At 39.8% G+C, this 14,972-nt stretch overlaps 1 protein-coding gene across 5 annotated transcripts in view; it reads left to right on the forward strand.

Moving 5' to 3' along the window:
* The window catches only part of DMD (dystrophin), a 1,698,782-nt gene that overhangs the window by 1,553,698 nt on the left and 130,112 nt on the right, over window positions 1–14,972 (forward strand). The gene's annotated exons all lie outside the window — the stretch shown is intronic.

The following is a 14,972-nucleotide window of genomic DNA, read 5'->3' on the forward strand; positions in this document are numbered from 1 at the left end:
GGGCCAAAAGGTCTTGCTAGTTCTCTTTTTTGCCTAAAAGGATGGAAAAAATACTTGCAATTGACGGCTATGCTTTCCCCCCAGAGAAAGAAAAGGGTTTCAAGTTGTTCTTATTGATTTCTTCCTTGTGAAACCAAGAAGGCACTTTTGCCAAGTTACGAATGCCGTGTAAAGGAATTTTCCGCAGTCACTCCAGTGCTCCTAATTCCTAAGCCTGTCCGGTCATCAGCATGCATGCTCAATGAAAGTCCACTCTATACCATTTTCGATCCCTCGGGAATAACCTGAAATGAATTACCTCACACTGTAACTAGTTGTTGTTGTTTTAATTAAAAAATCGGCATGCTGTCTCTACTACTAAACATTTTTTAAGTCCCTTTTTGCGAATGGACATATTTACAGACTGAAACGCGTAAGGTGAAAACTCTTTGGGTTTTAAGTTATGTGACAAAGCCCATGGGAATCGGGGTGCTCAGACATAAATTTTGGATGTGTGTGTGTGTGTCCATGTATCTGTGTGTAGCTGCTGCTGCCTTTCTCTCATAGATTCCCATTGGTTAATGAATTGCAGCTATAGAGACATTAAGGCATGGAGTAGGAGATATTAGCCCCCCCAGATTTCTCCCTAAACCCTTTCCAACAAGGACCTACTGTACAGCACAGGGAACGCTGCTCAATATTCTGTAATAACCTAAATGGGAAAAGAATTTGAACAAGAATAGATACATGTATATGTATAACTGAATCACTTTGCTGTACACCTGAAACTAACACAACATTATTATAAATGATAGAAGTTCCTTGTAGAAATCTGAAAAAATACAAAGCGTGAAAAAGAAAAGTCACTTATAATTCTACTAGCCAGAGATACCAATACATTTCAAGTAATATTATGTCAGCTCAGTCTAGCAGTAAGAGCATGTGTGTGTGTACAGGCACATATGTACACACACTCCCTTTTAAAAACTTAAGGAAAATCAGGATCAGCTCATCTTCAAGTGCTACATTTTCAGCCTCTGCAGAATGTTTCTGGCTTTTATGCTGCACTGTTTAGACCACAGGTGGAAAGCTTGAATGCTTATATTTTGGCAAGTGAGAGAATGAGACTTCATCTGAAGTGGGCAGTGGCTGTGCTGGAGGAGCTGGTCGTCCTAGCCCAGTGCTCTCAAGACTTTGGATTTTTCAAGACAAACTAGAAATCTTTCAATAAAGAGCTCGTTGAAACTGGGCCTCCTGCTTATAGCCTCTGGTTTACATAGGCTCAGCCTACTTATAATTTTTTTCTACTCTAATCACAGTGATCTCTAGTTCTAATATTTTAATTTACTTTTATTTGAAAATTATAATTATTATAGAATCAATACTTGTTCATATTTTTTAAAGTTAAAGAATATAGACAAGCTAACAAAAATGAAGTCATCTATAACTCACCTCTTAGTTAACTAATGTTTAACAATCTAGTAGATATCCTCAAAAATTTCTTTCTATACATATATTTTTACAAAAGTTGGGTCGTTCTGTTTTATAATCAGCTTTTATTCACCTAAAGGTAATGTACCATGGCCATCTTTCCATTTCATTGCATTGTATTCTCTACCAGCTTACTTTTAATTACTCTGTAATGAGAAATCACAAACATGGTTGATAAAAAGCTAATTATGAACTCAATGAAGAGGTGTTTGCACCTTCAATAGGAATTAAATATGCTTTTTATCATCATATTTCTAAAGTTTTCTCAGTAGGTCGAATGCGGTGGTAAACTCAAAGCTGGTAATCTGGCATGATTTGTAACCTTGGGCAAATCACGCGATTTTGGAAGATAATGGAATTTTACAGTTGCAGGGAAATTTAGAGCTCCTTTGTTAACAGACTTTTTCTTTGATGAAATCAACTTAATTGAGATCAGTTATATAGATTAAAATGCTGCCATCATAAATATGTGGTCAATTCCACCACCACCAGCCGCTCCCCCCGCCCACTTTGAAATTTTGGTTTTTGTTATCCTGGCAACAAACATCCTGGAAATGAACTAGGTGTTGAAATTTGATTTTCAGCTTTCAAAACTTATATTTCCAATATTTTCGTTACAATCACATATTACTTGGGCTAACTTTTATTCAAATGGTGACACGTTACATAACGTCTTCCATTTATTGAGAGCGTACTGTGTGTGCTGCGCATGGAAATGTATGTGAGCAACCATCGTGCCTGGTAGATGTCATCAACAGCCTTCTTTCACAGGGCAGTGAAGTCAGGCGCAGAGAAACCCTCTGTCAGGGATACACAGCCATATGTATGGCTCTACACTGGCATCTACCCCAGATCTTCTGTTAGTGTTTGCACTTAATTCATTGACATTATTCACTTAGCAAAGTATGTCCATGTAGAGTACCACGCACCTGCTACAAATAGGTACAGATTGACAGTTTTACCTATGGATAGACAGTTATTTGAATGGTATTTCTGGAACAAACCATTACATTTCTAGAAATAGTATGGTGGATTCCTGGACAGTGGACACGCTTCCTTTCCCCGTTGCCAGGCACACGTGGAATGATTGATTTAGTAGTTTGTTGTGTGTCTACATCCCTGAGATAACCTACAAGGTTAAGTACCGCTAGTGCCCTTCCCACTCCCAAATTACAGTGTTTGGAAGTTGAAATATAAGCATAACATACTGAAAAGAAGCCTTTAATTTCTTTTTTATCTTTATATATTGGCATATGTTTTTCCTCGCGAGGTATCCCTTTAGGTCCAAGTTGCTATTTTGAACTGGATGAGATGGTTGGAAGCCTTCAACTACACTTAGTTTGTGAAAGGTATCATGAAAGCAGAACTGGTCTGGTGTGGTCACAGTGTTAGACCATACCTCGGGCCCTCTCCTAATGGAACCTGAACCTCTTGTCTGTGGTGACATGTTGAAAATATCAAGAAGTTGCTAATCCCCACCATACCACCAACTCCAGACATAACTCCACTGTAGAAGCTACAGTGGCTCACAGCGTGCAGGAAATGTTACACATTCCTAAATATGCCCACCTCTGAGGGGATTTCCATTCTCTAATTTGCCAAAACCCCCAACCAGCCTGTTTAACACACTCTGTTTTCTGCCTTGCCCCCAAACGCGTTCACGTGATCCGCCCCCGACCCTTGGTCCAAACACCACAGTATTATAAGCCAGAGTCATTTGGTAAGGACTGAAAAAGTAGGACTTGAGCATTAACTGTTGGAAGGCTATGGTATTACTCGAAATGTTAATCTTAGAGATCTCTCTACTTAGCAGAATTCTAGGTGATTTCCTTTCCTTTCCTGACTTTCTACAATGAGTTTATATTATTTACAATTAGATATTTAGCAAAAAATGCTTCTTCATCAGTACCCCCATCCCATTCCTTAGTGTCCCTACAGCTCTACTTCATCAACCAGTGAGAACCTATGACAGAAAAGCAGCAATAGCCACACACACACACACACACACATACATATACATCACACATAAGTATGCATATAAAAAAGTTATGCTTAAGTCCTGATTCCCATAAACTTTATCAGGTAAATTTAAACACAAGGAGATCATCTCATGCGTCGTTAGTCTTTAAATATGTCCATTCACAAAAAGCTGACTTAAAAAAAGTTAGCTTTGTCTTCTTTACCACTAAATTTTTTTATTTAAAAAAAGTAAAAGAATTCATTTCAGGTTATTCTCAACAGATCTAAAATGGCTTTTTTGAGTGAGCTTTCATCAAACGTTAAAAATATTGTGTTTTCCCCATGTAGTTAGCCTGTGTACCCACTCAAAAAATTGCAAGTTATGAAGGAAAAAATTGTTGGGCTCCCACACAAACACAAAACAAGGCATAGTAAAGAATTAATTTAAACATTTACAGACATGACCTGACAGTCATTAGGAATTGGAGCATTGGAAGGTCTCCAGAAAATTTTTTACGCAACATTAACGGTTTGGCAAAAGCACTGTCTTGTTTGCTCAGAGAAGAAATCAATAAGAACAACTCGAAAGCAGTTTCCTTTCACCATTTTTCTCTGACTACCCCCAATGTGGTGGGGTGAGTGGTATATAAAAAATTTTCCCATATCTTTTTTTTACGTGGCCTTATTATCCTTATCCTTAGCATGAGGGTATTGGACCAAAGTGTTGAAGAATTTTGTTTTTCTCTTGCTTTGAGCAGAGGTGGGGCAGGTTGTTTCCAAAACTTGCTGTGATCATAATTTTCAAGAAGTACCTTTGGCTGATTCTGCAGACAAATGGATTTCTAGAAGTTTAATCATTCCTATTTTTAAAAATGCACATTCTTGGCAAACAAGCCACAGGGAGAAGGTCCTGCCGCCCATCCCTGTCTTACAGGCCAAGTGAGACAGGCTGATATCAAGTAGGGAGGCTCTCTGGAAATATACCTGCTGGGCCATCTATTTGCTGTTGAGAAGGCATATTCTTCCTCATTTCTTAGAAGTAATAATACGTTCCATTCATGAGGTGAATTTCAGATTTCTGTTAGCATCTTTACAAATGGAATGGCAAGACTGCTGTTCCAAACGCTTATCTTGGTGATTTAAAACGTAAAGCTCTTTAAGGCTCCAAAAGGCATTTTAAAAATCAGTAGATGTTAGATAGTAATGTGCTCTGGAATTTATTTTGAAATACTAATATAATCTTGATTTATATGGAGTGCTGTTATGTGATAAAAAAGCCTCTCATTTTCTCACAATCTACGTCTAGGTTCTTAAGTTCATCACTGAAATTTTAACATTAAAAAAAACCCCATTCCCCCCCATACACATATAATATGTGCTGCTTAAAAATACTTTGAAAAAGTGTTTCTTAGTCTCTCTTATTGTGAATATATTAATTATAAATACAATAAAATCTTTATGTGGTCCCCTCCCTGGCTTCTTTCTCCCCTACAGTATGAGGTGTTCGCATGAGGGATACGAGCAGTACAGCGCAGGAATAGCAGTTTGCAGAGGAGACATAGGTTTAAAAAAATAGGCTAAGGCGAAGAGAGAATCATTAAGCTTCAGAAGGTTAACTGATTTCGTTTCAAACTGTTTACTAAAATCTAGATGTGCTGGCTGATCTGACAGTTCTTATCCCAATTTCCTTTTCCTTCTTTGAAGTCCTTTCACCACCAGCTTTTTTTTCTCTAGGGGTGTTGGTTCCCCTCTTTTCCTGTGGGTCTGGCATTCTCCAGAAGGATCTAGCCCCTCTTAGCTGTTGCCCACATTCTGGAGCCCACTCTCCATGATGCTTACCCAAATGATGCAGAATCTCTCAATTTTCAAAAATGGACTTATAAATGTTTTAGGAATTCTTAGGAAAAGTGGTCTTAAAAACCCTTGTGTTTTGAAGGCTGTCTGTCAGCACGTGGCCCCAAGCCTCATGTCTGTTGCCTGCGAAGAGCTTCAGAACGTTCAAATGACGGCTCACTTCTAGGGTCTGAAGGGCCTGAGGCTGGTGTGATTCTTCAGCAGTCCTAGTTAAGAGGACCACCAGTCAAGTCAAGAGGCTAAGAGCTTCTTCAGGATACATCAGTAATGTTATTAATAAATAATTGCAGCTGCTCACGTAGAGTTGGAAACACTGCCCTGCAAATCCTGTACCTCCTTCCTCGGTTTGCCAAGAGGAAGGAAAATAAGTTAGCTTATTCTCTCCCTCTTTTGTTAGGCTTTCTACATTCCATTAAGTATTCCCTCCTGAGGATGCTCTACCGATTAGGAACTGCGGGACTCTGAATGACTATGAATTCCTTCTGCCTGGGGAGCATGTCCTAATGCTTTTCTCAGCATATTTTGTAAACTCAACTGTTCTCAACCAAGGGACTCAATGTTTAGCATATTCCTTCTCTTATCTCTAGTTCTTTAAGTATTGCCAGGTATTAAAACTTCTGCCTCTGGATTTTCTACTACCATAGGGCCTTGAACTGGAAAGAATACGTCAGTTCAGATCCCAGCTTGGGTGTGACCTTGAGCTGGTCCCTTGCTTTCCCTCAGTCTCAGATTTCTGGCTTATCAGGTCGGGCAGCAACCTTCCATCTCTAAGTGTCTGGTTTTAGTTTAACTTCTGACTGGATTTGGCTTGACCTTATGAATGCTGTGCCCCACACCCCAGTTTCCCTTTGTCCCCACCAGCCTGGAAGATAGGAATAATAAGATCATTGAGTGAGTAATTTTTGTACTTTCATTTCTGTAGCACTTTACAGTGTGCAGAGAGCTTTCAGAAGTAACCGTATTTAATCTTTACGCAGCTGTAAATTAGGTATATAGGTGGCATGTGACCTGAATTTTCTGTCATTTTCAGATCTTCTGTCCTGCCATCCGTTTGAGTAGGCTCCTGTTTTTGATTTAGAAAATTATGCTATCATATGAGTGGATGGGGCAACCGTTTCCTCCTCCTTTCTATTTGGACTTGAGCAGGCTGAGGCGCAAGACTTGCTTTGACTTATTCACACTGACATATGGGTAGAAGATAAGGAACCAAGTCCAGAGCACACATTTTATGGCTCCTAGTTTGCTGTTCTCAAAGAACATCCATTACTCGTAGCATGATTTATAAAACTGCTTTATCAGCATAATTAAGCTATGGAATCTCAAATGACATTCTTTATTCCCTAGCTGACAAAGTGAACACAGGAGATTTACTCAGATTTGCGAAACAGAAGGCATAAGACATTAAAGCTGTTACAAATGTTCTTCCTTTATGTCTATCCTGCTTATAAAAGGGAAAAGAAAAATAATCTGTTCTTTTCACTTCAGTTAGAATCGATTGATTGTCCCCGTTTGTAAAAGGGAAATGTAATCTTCGAATCAAAATTTATGGTGTTTTAATGGGGTATTTTTTTATAATATTTTTCTTGTTCAAATAACTTGATTTAAAGCTTCTAATTGAAGAACATAAATAAATAGATGTTTCTGAATTGCATCTTGCAAAGCTTATTTCAGAAGGAAACTCAAAAGGATTCTCTTTCAGACTTAGACTGGTTTACAAGTGAGAAGAGCTGCCAATTTTTTGGTAGTTTACTTGATCTAAATAAGAGAAGCATTAAGGTTACACCTGCAGCTGTGAGAAAAGTGCTGGATGTGTACAATTTTATGTAGCTGGGTCTGCAGAAGACAATTTTTGCACACGAAGTAAAGGCGTCTAAAAACGTGTCTGCTCTTTTTCAGACATTTCCAATATTTCTTTTTTAAGCACACAAGTCTGATTACCTCTGTACGTCTCTCGGGAGCTGCAGTTTTGCTGGAAAGAGATTTAGAACAGTCGGAACACTCACATAAAATAGATAGTGAGTTTTTGAAGTCCAGACTCTACAGTAGTAATAAAGTGACCTAAAAATATTCTGAAAGAGTCTCTTACGACACAGTGGATGAGTCATTAGTTCATTTATGAATTGGTGTTATTCTGTGAGAATGTTTCAGAATTTGCCATTCCACAAAGTCTTGATCCCTTGCACAACTTCAGGGAAGTCCTTGTGCCCCCTCATAAACCGAAGCTTATGTAACTAGGACATACGTTATATGTGAGTTTGCGTTTGTGTGCACGCATACCTGCATGCACATATATTTATATGTTTACATACGTATTTTTTATCAAGCATTAATTTTGGCGGAAAGTGCTTCGTTTTATATTTTGCTTTCTAGTCCTATAAAAAGACTGTCAGTTTTAGAGCAGTGCTTCTCCAACTGGTGAAGGACAATTGTTTTTAAAACATCCAGTATGTCACGGACTTTGAGGTGGCCTTATTGAAACTGACTAGTGTACACTCACATCACACATAACCCACTGCACAAATTCAGCCGCACTTGACCTAGTCTGTACCTTGTTCCGTGAAATGGACCCATCGATTCCGCATTTGGATGTCATGGCAATGTCAAGTTGCTGCAAAAGTTGCTTAACACATTCCTAGTTTCTATGTGTGTGGAAAACTGTACTTTGAGTAGCACTGTTCTAGAGCATTTAATTTTTGAAAGTATAAATGTAAACTCAAGTCAGGTGACCTTGGGAGAGGGTAATTAACTTACACCAAACAAGAACACCTGAAAAATGTTACTTATGGATTTTATATTTTGCCAGTTGAGTCAAGTTCAGGCAAAGGAGGGATCTATATTCTTTCCCATTTCATAGGCCTCCTTAGCAATTATTTTGGAGGCCAAAGTAACAGGACCACCCAATACAGGAAAGGGCTGGGTATGATAATGGCAGGATCCCTGCTGCCTAATTTCATGGCTCCTCCACCCCTAGAATTAAAGGTAGTGTATAACATATCATAGTTTTCAAATACAAATTTGTTTTTATCTAGAACATAAAATGTGGCATGTGTACTCTTTATGTTGTGTGTTGAAGTCAATGGGGAGCTGATTGATTACACTGTGACTTTGTGTCACTTTATGAGTTGAGGTTGGGAGGTAAAGTGATGTAGCAGCAATAATAGTTCATGGACTTTGAGGCTGGTGAGACATGGATCTGAAATTCTGGCTTTGCCACCCGTTCTCTGTGGCCAAGACGAAGGCAGTAACAATTTTGAACCCCAGTTTTGTGATGTATCAAGTGGTTATGATGCTACTTACCTTGGGGAGTGTTGTGGGGATTAGAAATAATAGATGTAAAATTACAAAATGTCTGACATAGTAACTGCGCAAGGAATTATAATAACTATTGATGGTGATGGTGATGATGCAGTGGTACTGTCGTACCCCATGTCCCTCCTTATCCAAAAGAAAGAAACATGCACAGTAATTCAGGAGTGAAAAGAAAGGAGAAAGCCTGTCAATTAATGTGACATGCCCAGAAAAATGCCTGGTACAGAGTAAACGCCTAACAAATGGTGGTGAGACTGTTATGGTAGGGAGGGGACAAGGGAATGGCTGCAGAGGTAAGGAGGGATGAGACCATAAAAAACGCATATGACATGTTGCAGGCTCTGATGCTAAGATTTTCGACTTGGGTGAAGTATCAGTCAGCGTCCAGTCAGAAAATAGAAACCACTTTAGTTATTTCAAACAGAGGGGGTTTGTGCCGGAAATTGGTTCCCCAGTGATGGAAGAGCTAAGAAGCCAAGCAGACGGCAGGGAGCCTCTGCTGTACCCAGGGCTGGAGGGACAGTGCCAAGAGGTAGTACCGCCAGAGCCCCAGAAGCCAGAGCCATCAGCTGGAGCTAGAACCAGTGGCCAGTTGGGACCACTGAGGGAGGGGTTCATGGGGGGGGATCCAGGGAGGGGACACACCTACTGCCAGAGCTTGTGCTGAAGACAGAGAGAGAAAGGGAGAAATAGCCTGGCCTCTCCTTCCTCCTGTCCTCTCCCTCAGTTCTTCTGCCAGTGACCGCCGTTGGCCATACTTACTTAGAAGCCAATTGTAAGGGAGCAGGGAAATGCCATTCTCTGTAACAGAGGGCAGAGCAGGGGAACGTCAGAGAATGGATCTGAGAACCAGCGAGCAAGTGGCCGAAGTGCAGGAGGCCTCATGGACTGCGATGCAGTCAACCATCTATGCCAATATGCAGGGAAGAGAAACACAAAGCCTTAAAAGCTTGCATAGGATTTTCTGAGTCTGAAGCAACTTCAGTGAGGCACTAAAAGGGTACACTGTGTTCCAAGGAAACCGACCTAAAAACAAGCAAAGAGCAGGTAGCAGTCAAAAAGTTACCTGCACAGAAGTCCGAACCCTAAGAATAAGCTCTCGTGCATTTGATTGTAGCACTTGCATTATTTACAGTTGTTTATGCTCAAGTCTCTCAAGACTAAGTAATGAATTCCTTTAAAGCAGGAACTGTCTTCCTCATCTTTGTCACCAGCGCCCAGTGCATGGTAGTCTCTGAATAAATAAATGTTCATTGAATGAAACACAGTAGAGCAAGCGAGAGTGATGTTTCTGGGGAAGAAGACAGATACCGCTCAAGAAGACAGAAAGTTGTGTCCACCTAGAGGGGTGGGATGGGGAGGGTGGGAGGGAGGCTCCAGAGGGAGGAGATATGGGGATATATGTATACGTAGAGCTGATTCACTTTGTTATACAGCAGAAACTAACACACCGTTGTAAAGCAATTATACTCCAATAAAGATGTTAAAAATAGATAAATAAATAAAAAGACAGAAAGATATAGATGATGTTTTCCTAAGACAGATTATTAAACTAGCAAGATGGAAGTCTCTGGAGAGATGGAGTTCTTTGCAGAAAGTAGAAGATAAGCACCATGGTAAGAAAAGTTAGGAATGTCAGTTAAGTTGTAAATCTTACTGGCAATTTGATATCTTAACACAACCAGGTGAACTGCTACCCTGGAATTAATTTTATTCTAAAAGGAATAACTCACTGATAATCAAGGAGCTAAGACCCTTGAGGGACTTCCCTGGTGGTACGGTGGCTAAGACTCCGTGCTCCCAATGCAGGGGGCCCGGGTTCAACCCCTGGTCAGGGAACTAGATCCCACATGCCACAACTAAGAGTTCCCATGCCACAACTAAGACCTGGTGCAGCCAAGTAAATAAATAAATATTAAAAAAGAGAAAAAAAAAGGAGCTAAGACTGTGAAAGAAAGGGTAACCGTGGATTTGGAATTTAAATAACAAGGAAACACTGAACACAATTTGGTGTGCTGGTAGCCTCAATTATTCATTGGTTTCTTAACTCAGTAAATACGTAAGAGTGTGCCAGGCGTTGAGAATCCTACACTTTAGGACAACAGGCTAAAAATATTATTGAAGGTATAAACATTTTTACAGTAATCTTATTTTTTTGGACATTACAAAACATATGTTCATTCCAAAAATTTGGAAAGATGAAGTGTAAAAGAAAACAAAAATCAATTTCAATCTCAGCGCCCAGAAATAACCACCATTTACATTTTAGAGGATTGCTTCCAGTCTCTTTTTCTATGCATTTCTTATATAGTTGTTTGAGGCAATATCCTGTTTATAACGTTGTATGCTACTTTATTCACTAAATGTCCCAAGTTTTCTCTCATTCTTTTTTTTTTTTTTTTTGCGGTATGCTGGCCTCTCACTCACTGTTGTGGCCTCTCCGGTTGCGGAGCACAGGCTCCGGACGCGCAGGCTCCGGATGCGCAGGCCCAGCGGCCATGGCTCACGGGCCCAGCCGCTCCGCGGCATATGGGATCCTCCCAGACCGGGGCACGAACCCGTATCCCCTGCATCGGCAGGCGGACTCTCAACCACTTGCGCCACCAGGGAGGCCCCTCTCTCATTCTTAAATTCTTTGGGGATGTTATTTTTCCCAAGTAGCATTTTCCTGAAATATTACTTTTTAAAAATAATTTCCCATCTTTCAAAAATTAATTTATGACAAAGGAAACTCAAGTTCATGTTGAATTTGTAGAAATAAATCCTTAAGCTTCTGGAGACTTATTACAAACAGGCTTCTGAGAAGAAAGCCAAGTAAAGTGTTATGATGCCTTCTGTCCAGAAAGCTACTTATATATTAGAGATGTTACAGAACAAAAGTCAGTGTAGTCAGAAATAGGCAGTCAGTAATCAGAAGGCTGATAAGAAAAACTTATCCTATGATAAATACAGTTTATAAATTTACGTGAACAAACACTTTTCTACCACAAATATTTTAATTGATAACATTTCTTTTGCCAAATATTTATGCTCTAAAGGTGACAAGGCAACTATCCTTGGAAACTTTCAGTGTTACAGAAAAATCTTTGCCTTCTTAGCAAACAAATTTAGACAGAAACTCAACTTTATGATAAGTCCCTGTAAGTTTTAATTTTTACAATAACTGATATGTAAAAATTCACTTACCTATTTTTTTCAGATATTAATCTCCAAACTGTTCTTTTTTATTGAAGTATAGTTGATTTACAATGTTGTGCTAGTTTCAGGTGTGCATCCTAGTGATTCAGGTTTTTGGCAGATTATATTTCATTATAGGTTATTACAAGATATTGGATATAATTCCTTGTGCTATACAGTAAAGCTTTGTTGCTTATCTATTTTATGGACTGCAGTTTGAATCTGTGAATCCCAAACTCCTAATTTGTACCTCCCCCTCCCTCTCCCCTTTGGTAGCCGTAAATTTGTTTTCTGTGTCCATGAGTCTGTTTCTGTTTTGCTATATACATTAATTTGTGTCGTATTTTAGATTCCACATATAAGTGATGTCATACAGAATTTGTCTTTCTCTGTCTGACTTACTTCGCTTAGTACGATAATCTCTAGGTCCATCCATGTTGCTGCAAATGGCATTAATTTCACTCTTTTTTATGGCTGAGTAGTATTCTATTGCGCATGTATATCTCACACCTTCTGAAGCCCATTGTCTGTTACTGGGCACTGGGTTGCTCCCATGCCTTGGCTGTTCTAATGGCATCGATCTGCCTTCTCTCACTGTTGGCGCTCACCCAGGGCGGGTCTTACTGCCTCTTGCCATCTGTCCCTAGTCCCTTTACTAAACGATCTCTCTTTTTAAAATACTTTGTTTCATTTCAGTGTTCCGCAGTTTCCCTGCACTGTGCCTATGCTGAATGTATTATTTATCTTGCTTGAGATTTATGTTTCATTTTTTCTCCACTTTGAGAATTTGTGTCCTGAATCGATTTTGGAAACTTGTGAGCGTTGTTTGTTCAGTTATTGCCGCTTTTCTATTCTCTCTGTCCTGTCTTTTTGGAACACCTCACAGATACGTGTGGGTCCTTTCTGTGCTATCTTCCAGTTTCTTCAGTTTCTGTAGAGCAAGAGCCTACTGTCTGATTCCCGTTGTGTTTGCAGTCACTTATTATAATTGTCAAAAATTCACTTACCTTTAACTTACCTATCTGGAAAGAGAATGGCTAGCAGAACACACACATTATCTTCCCAAAACATTTGTGCTTACAATGAGCACATTCTGTTCAAGGTTCTTTGTTGCACTGTCAGTTAAGGCTTGTGTAGCCTCTTGCTTCAGTTACATTTTCTGGCCAAGGTGCACTTAAAGAGTACGGAGCTGGGGGCTTCCCTGGTGGCGCAGTGGTTGGGAGTCCACCTGCTGATGCAGGGGACACGGGTTCGTGCCCCGGTCCGGGAGGATCCCACATGCCGCGGAGCGGCTGGGCCCGTGAGCCATGGCCGCTGGGCTTGCGCGTCCGGAGCCTGTGCTCCGCAGCGGGAGAGGCCGCAACGGTGAGAGGCCCGCGTACCGCAAAAAAAAAAAAAAAAAAAAAAGTACGGAGCTAATAATATATTCCACAGTTGTTTCCAATTTTTTCACTGCTCGAAGTAAACCTGTGAGGAACATCTTTGTGCACAAAGCCTTTCCGTATTTGTTTCACTGAAGTGTAATCACTGAGTCAAAGGATAGTAATGTTTTAAGTTTTGTGGTGTATATATTCCTGAAATTCTCTCAAAAGGTGGTGTCCACTTATGCACTTAATACGTGAGAGCGCCCATCTTATATGCCCTTGCCAGTGTGGAGCATTAGTTTTATTTTTGAAATTGTAAAGGAAAACCATATCGTCATCATTATTTGCATATCTTTGATTACTAGTGAACATGAACATTTTCTTTTAAATGTTCACTGAGCATTTTTCCTCTTTTGTGAGTAATATGAAAGCAAAACCAATGTAACTGAACAAAACTCTTCCAAACTTTTCTTCCATAATGTAATCTTTTTTTCCATTCTGTTGAGGGACTCTTGGTGATGTGAGACTCCTGATTACATCAGTACAGTTTTTGAATTATGCTTTAGCTTTCTCTTCCCCAAGCTAAATAAGCCTAAACCGTTTATCCGTCCTCAGTGGGCCTATTATCCACCCATTATGTTAGATTTGCTTATTCTCTGTGCCAGCTTCAGTTTCTTCCCATTTTCTTGTATATGCAGAACCCTAAACTACAGTAGTTCTCTTAATAAAGGGCTATTCAGCATGGGTGGAGAAGGAAGGTTGCTTCCTGCCTCTTATACCTACCATACTTATACAGTCCCATGTGAGGTGTTGATTTCTTCCCCTGTAGATATGGAGTACTTAGAATGTTCCAGGCCCTGCTCTGAGTAACAGGGTACAAAGAAACATAAGGCATGATGCCTGTCCATCTCCCAAGCTGGTATGAACCCGGCCACGCAATGGACCCTGCGATGTGATAGAAGTCCTTGCCTTATGAGAGTGACAGGCACAGCACCAGCTCTGCTTGGGGCCAGCGGGGGAGTGCCTAAGGGGTGCCTAAGTTATTCTGAGTCCTTTCTGCCTTTGCAACCCAAATGACAACCATGTTATTTTCTCTTGTTGCTGGTAGTTCATTAATGCCAGCATATACCCCTTTCGTTTTCCAAGGCAGATTTAAATGTCTCAAGTTGGAATGACTGAAGGTTTAAATTCAAGCTAACATACACGCACACGGAGCTTATTATTGCCTGGTTTCATTGTATTTGTTGTGTACAGATTCTAGAAAAGCAATATGTCAGCTTCACAAAAGACCATACTGTCTCCTTTGGGGAATAAAATTGACATACATGAAATAGTTAATAAATGCAATAAGACTATATACTAACTTACATAATATCAAGGTCAAACGTACGGCACCTTGTACAGGTAGAAAGAGCAGTACTGATTAGAATCATTGGCGAAGGCTATTTGGAGAGTAGAATAAAACATTGTTGTAGGAAGGAATTTTGTAAGACTTACGTAAATTAAAATGTAGGCTAGGGTATTCCACATAGTGTAACAGCATAAGCAAAGGTATAATTGAGACAAAGACTAGCTTGTTTAAGGGTCAGTGAGGACGTTGTTTTGTGAGAACCTTCTCCAGATTTTTGAAGGAAAACCTGATTCAGTGCCATAAATTCAGGGTAAATTAAAATGCCTTAAATTATAGAACGAGAAATTTAAATTTCATTTGATTGGCAGTGGGAAAAATGTTGAATCTTTAGAAGAGAGACATGATGAAGTCTGTGTTCTGTTTTTACGAATGAGAATTTGATGGGATGGTTGAAGGAAGAGAGGGGAGAGATTAGTTATTCTGTTTGG

Source organism: Mesoplodon densirostris, chromosome X, assembly GCF_025265405.1.
Source record: "Mesoplodon densirostris isolate mMesDen1 chromosome X, mMesDen1 primary haplotype, whole genome shotgun sequence".
NCBI classification, from domain to species: domain Eukaryota; kingdom Metazoa; phylum Chordata; class Mammalia; order Artiodactyla; family Ziphiidae; genus Mesoplodon; species Mesoplodon densirostris.